Here is a 6,268-nt window from a genome sequence, read left to right on the forward strand (position 1 = left end):
TGGTTTGTATAAAAGATAGATCGGGATCGGGATCATTTGCCCAAGCCCAAGCCCAAGCCCAAGCCCAAGCCCAGGCCTCAGTCCTCAGTCTTATGATATATACTAGACTCACTCTTATATATATACCCTACTCCCTCAAGAGAGAATGAGAGCATGTGGGACAAGTCCTCCACTCTCCTCCTTTCTCTTCCCACTTGCACCCTTAGACTTTCTAGTTTGGGCCTAGTTCCCTACTGGAAATTGACAGTTTTAGGGATTCCGAGAGCATAGAGTGACCAAACGGAGGGCTGTAAAGCACGGCACGACCCTCTGACCGATACGCTCGTTTTGAGCTATCACACGGCCCATTCCACGACACGCTCTAAAAAATCTAGCAAAAAAACAAACAAAAACACGCTAAAAACTAGTCACAAGGCCTCCTAGAGCAGCTTTTTGACACCTTAGGGTATCAAAAGCACATGCACTTACGCTCTGGGCGGGTGCTAGAACACGATCATATTGAGGGTGCCTCTGTTCATACGGATACCCATTACCCATCCACGATAACCTCTAGACCCTCAGCGGGGACACAAGGTAGCACCACCCAAGACCCTAAAATAGCCGCTAGTGATTCCTCCTCCGACTCAGAAATCATGGAAGCATACCCTACCCAAAACACTGAGAGAGAAGGCCATGCACCTCCCGAAGCTCCACAGCCTAGTACTAGTATGTTTAGCCGTTTCATGGAAACATTAGGTAGAGCTACTCGCTCGGAACCTGATGCAAATGAAGCACACAAAGAGGATGGGTTGGACTCTGACACACCTCTACGATACCCCATTGAGTTAAATAGTGCCTATGGAAAAGTGCTATATAACGCCTTATTGGACACGGGTGCTAAATACAATCTGCTATCCTATGGGGTGTGGTGTCAGTTAGGGAAGCCACCTCTATCTGAGAGTATTATCCAAGTCAAGGGTGTCAACAAGAAAAAAACTGCGGTTTTTGGAATCTGGCACACTTCTGTCAGTTATGACAATGGGGTGGTAGCTCAAGACTTTTTGGTCATGCCTACTGGAACTATGGAGGGTAATATAAACCTAGGCCGCACGTGGATGATAGCCACCAAATGCACTATTGATTGGGGGACTGGGGGTGTTACAACGCAAAAACCAACTCTTAGCCCTACCACTCAAGCCATAGTCCCTGAGATATTGCCCAAGGAAATAAAACCCAAGACATTGCATGTCCAGGAGGTTGAACCATACGTCCCCATAGCCCAACTCTCTAGAGCTTCAACTAATGTAGTTGAAAGAAAGCTTGAGACACACAAGAACCATCCTAATATAACAGAGAAAACATACAAGTGGGTCCCTAAAACCTCTGTAGTGAGCATGGTTGATGCAAAAAAACGGAAACCTAGTAAGAACCGTACCACTCACTCCAAGAAATGTAAAGAAACGCTGCGTTGGATTCCTAAACGACTATTGGAAGCCCAAGGATACTATGAAGGAAATGATCAAATCTGGGTGCCCAAACGTAAAGTGTACTCTTACCTGTCACCTGGCCCATGTAAACCCAATCCTGTGGCTCCAAAACAAATTGAAAATCGCGGAAAGGAAAAAATCATGGAATGTTACACACCCGTTCTAGAGCTAGTTTGGGTACCAAAGAAAGAACGATTTGTTCCACCTAGCTTAGGAACAGGGAAATCAAATGAAGCTTCTTGCTCTTCATGTAGTTCCTATATGCAAATAGAAGCTTCGACACAACATCCACCTACCACTGTACATATCCATCCAAGCACGAAAGAGTTTGCACCTTCCGGGGTAAGTTCACCACCTACAACAACGTTGCAAATAAAATCCTGGGAGAGTACCTTACCACCCTTACAACTTGACGAGGCACCTAGGGTAATAGAAAACTACTGGCAAAAATCCTCACCTATTACCAACTGGAACAATTGGTTTCAAAGGGTGACAAGCTCATTTCAAACGGTATGATCTACCCAAGGAAGGGGGGAGTGTTTGTGGACATCCATCATTCACTTGCTTCCCTCTCAACCTTTTTCCCTGACCTCTTAATCTCTGATCTTAGGGAATGTATATATATAGCCTTATACTCACAAAAAAAGAAAAATAGTAAAGAGCAAGAGCGCCTAGCAATGAGAGAGCACCCTATCAGATCTTACATATAAGTCCAAATTCACCGTGTCAAGTCAAGCAACACACAAAAACAACTCTTATGTTTTAAAGGCCTAACCAAATCTATCTGTCTTGTCAGAAATGGCTACTTCACCAGAGGCATGCACTTCTATTTTTGATGAAAGGTACCCCTTGTCTTTTCAACAAGTGTTCTACGTATGCTACCCTATACTTTCTTGCGAATGGGATTTGATAGAGAGCCTTGCATGTGAGAGAAATTTTGAGGAGTTAGAATGGCTGATACGTCTATGGCTAACTAGTGATCCCTACCCAGTGGCGAATGTGTCTCCAATGGCACATGCTTATTCTTTTGCACAAGATGAGTATCCACGCATCACGAGGTTCTTGATTAGCATGCTTGCACAAGAGGATGATGAAGAGGAACTAATAGAGACCGAGGAAGACTATGGCCTCACGGACAACAATTTTATTTATCTAGATGATGAGGATAGAGGCCTAGACTTAGGGTGGCCACCCGGTTTATATAATATCCTCTTTCCTTGATTCTAAAAGGGGTGACAGATAGGTAGGTTAGGGGTCTAGATTGTGTTTTGAGTTTGTTTTTTAGGAGTTTTAATTTTTCCCACTGATGTGCCTCCTGGAGGTATTCCTTTTGTTTCCTAGTGTGTACAGGAGCGTGTTGCTATTGATAGGATTTGGACCTTCATGGAACCTTCAAATCAAGCGAGACCATCAACACAAACAGGTGTTTCTTGTCCATTAGCATTGCCCTTATCTTTTTTGCATCCATGTTTGTCTGCTTTGATTGTGATTGGTAGCATACTATTCAGCGCATTGGCTTAGTATCCAACATTTAATTCAATGCAATCTTTTGTCATAATCACTTGTTTAGGTGTAAAAATCAAGCAGTCCGACTAAGCTAGTTTGACCAAGCTAGGTATTAGAAATCTTCTCTTAATACCATGGGGAATGCCTTCCTAATAATCAATGGTTACTTAGGTTCTTAATCCGATTTAGGCAGCATTGTGTGAAATGTACTAGGGCTTTCTAGTGGGCTTAACCCTATTGACCTTTAGCTTAAGTATTATAAAGGGAGTTTACTAATGTGATGAGCCTGGGGAGGGTAACAGTGTTATATGACCCCCCAAAGTTACAAAATTTAAATGCTGAAAATGAACAAGCAAAAAATCAAAGTGCCACAATGTAAAATTTTAAGCTGGAAGAGAAATCCTGGCTTGAATTGGTACTTCACTCACATGTATTGCCTATGGTACTAGAGCCCTAGAGGTTCCCAGTGTGGGCGCTTTTCCTTGAAAAGCAAAAAACCCAAGGCATACAAAATAAGCACACACATCATAATTGAATCAATGTGAAAAGACCTTGGGGGGTCAAAGAAAAAGTAATCAGTCAGGCGATGATTTCATGAGAAATTCCTTTTATGGTAGCTTAACTACAAGGTTTTCTAGATATAGCCTCTAGTCATCCCTTGAACATGAATACTTGGCTCTCGCGATTAAACAACTTAATTGACCACAGAAAATTAAGAAGCTTACCCATGGTATTAATATTCGATCTCTAGTGCTTTTCGACCGTCAAATTAGCGACCCCAGACTTGTTTAATTTTTTGCCTTTACATCTGTTTATGCATTTGATTACATTGCAATTTAATGTTCATTGCTAACAAATTGTTTGAAATTCTTTTACCAATCAATGTGTCTACCTAAAACTGCATATGCTTTTTAAGAGAATGCAATTACTGTGCCAATGTTGTTTGATTTTGCAGTGACTGAAGAAGGCTAAGGACATTCATCTCAAATGCTCTTCCACCTCGACGACCCAGCTTCAACTCAATAGCTTCCGAGGACGGAATCTACATCAGGAAGGGGGGCATGTTAACCCTCATGGCACACGGACACCCATCACCTACGATGGACGCGTATTATGTATTTGGTAGAGTCAGGTACCGGGCTTGTCGGACCAATAGGGAAAGGTAGAGTGATCGTCGATGAGAGGCGCACTTTAACTTGGACATTCAAGGGGTTAGTTGGCTAAGCATGGGCGCCCAAGTGTGAATGGGGTGAGCTCCTATAAAAGCCAACTAAACCTAATTTTTACTCATTCTCTCATTTGTGCAATTGAAGAGTGCTCTTGCTCCATCTCCTTCTTCTTCTTCTTCACCTCCTTGTGTGTGTGTGTGTGTGAGAGAGAGAGAGAGAGGGAGAGTGTGTGTGCGATCGAGCATTACGAAGGCACGACGGCGGCGAAGCGGTTGAGCGCGGCACGACTGCAGCTTCTTCTTCATCGCGGCGAGGAATCCACCACGAAGGCGAGCGTAGAGCGGTGAGTGACACACCCTTTGTTTTCTTGAGCTTGCTAGTTTAGGCTTGTTGTGTGCTTGGAGCCGTTTGTGGCTCGCATACGGTGTATCGGCAAGTCCCTTGCTTCGACAGTGCGGCAAGGAGCGCACAGACACATGTCAGAAGGCTATCACTTATGCTGCTTAATAGTCATTGGCTTGACTTGGGGAGAGCCAATGAGGGCTCAACAAGAGCAAATAGCAAGAGGGCTTGCCCAAGAGAGAGAGGGGGATGATTTTTGCAAGGCATTATCACACACACACACTCACAAAATCTCATGTGTGAAGAAAGAGAAGACTATCTCTTTCCAAGCTTTAATGGAGAGCTCATCACCTACTCCAAGCTTGTGAGATAGAAGCCTACATCAACACACTCTTGGCATGTGGATGCAAATCCAACCAAGAGCCAAGCTTCAATGCATGCTCATATCCTCTACCAAGCTAAGCTATGCTAATATGAGTGATTATGTGGGGAGATGTACATCTTTCTCATAAGATACTCCTTCTTCCTCTCAATCTACTCTCATACCCTACTAGCTCTCACCATCTTCGAAGGTGTGTGAGGTCTTGGGTCTGAGAATGGGGATAATTCAAGTTGTGTTTGCTAAGTGTTTTTCTTAGTGCATGAAGCTTTCATCTTCATTGCACTAGCTAGTCTTGAAGGAACACAAAGAATTGTATTGTACAATGTCTCTCTTGATGGGAGAAACCATAATACAAAGCCTTTTGGAGGGGGGACCGGCTCCATGCAAATCCGGTCCTCAACTGTTGTCATTAGCTTAATTTATCTCTCCTTTGAAAGTATTGTCGATGATATCTAACTAGGTGTTATGCTTTTTGTTGCTCTCTCCACCCAAGCACTCTTGTAATTCTCATTAGGAATCTATTCTAATGAAATGCCCACTATGTTCATGCTCATTTCGGCTACACACAAGTTATTAGGCCATTAAATGTTACATTGGTATCAGAGCACAAGGTTTCTCTTTTCTTTCTCAAGAAGGGAGGTCCTCAAGCTAGCTATAAATGGTTGGTATTATTAATTTCCTGTGAGTAAGTAGAATAGGGATTTTTCAGCCTTGCAGTGCGCCACGAACATGGAAAGCTTTAAGAGCTTCCATTATGAAGCATTTTTTGGCCACCGATGCCAAAGACAAAGTACTCACCGAATGGAGAAGCTTAAAGCTCTCTCCCAATGAATCCATCCACAAATGTGTAGACAAGTTTTGGGACCTACAACTCAAAGCCACTGTCTTCAAAAAGTTGGATTTTGGAGAGCAAAAGCAACAATTTTGTGTGGGCTTAACCGAAGAAATGGTGGAGGATGTTAACTCCCAAAGGCCACGTACCATATCGGAGGTAATACACCATGTACTATGGTGGTCTCTAGAATCAATTTCCAAACGGGGGCTAAAAGAAATAATAAGCCCTCGGAAAACAAGGGTTCCAATGAGCCTAAGGGGAAGGACAATTTCCAAAAGTCTCCTAAGGGCAACTCCAACAAAGCTAAAGAGAAGGGAGTTTACAAAGGTAAGAATATACTCTCTCCTGAAGAGCTTGAGAGTTATCGTAAGGATAACCGGTGTTTCAAGTGCGGCGAACAAGGGCATGCGTACCACGCTTGTCCCCAAAAGAACAACCGCCAAGATCCTCCTAGAGCTTCCTTGGTTGAAATCCAAGAGGAGGAGACTCACCAAACTCACCACAAAGGATTTCCTCTATGCCATGCTTGGGGAAAGGTAAGAGAACATGATTCTTTTATTCTCTTTGA

Source organism: Adiantum capillus-veneris, chromosome 19 (genome assembly GCF_014529385.1).
Source record: "Adiantum capillus-veneris isolate H3 chromosome 19, ASM1452938v2, whole genome shotgun sequence".
Lineage (NCBI taxonomy): Eukaryota > Viridiplantae > Streptophyta > Polypodiopsida > Polypodiales > Pteridaceae > Adiantum > Adiantum capillus-veneris.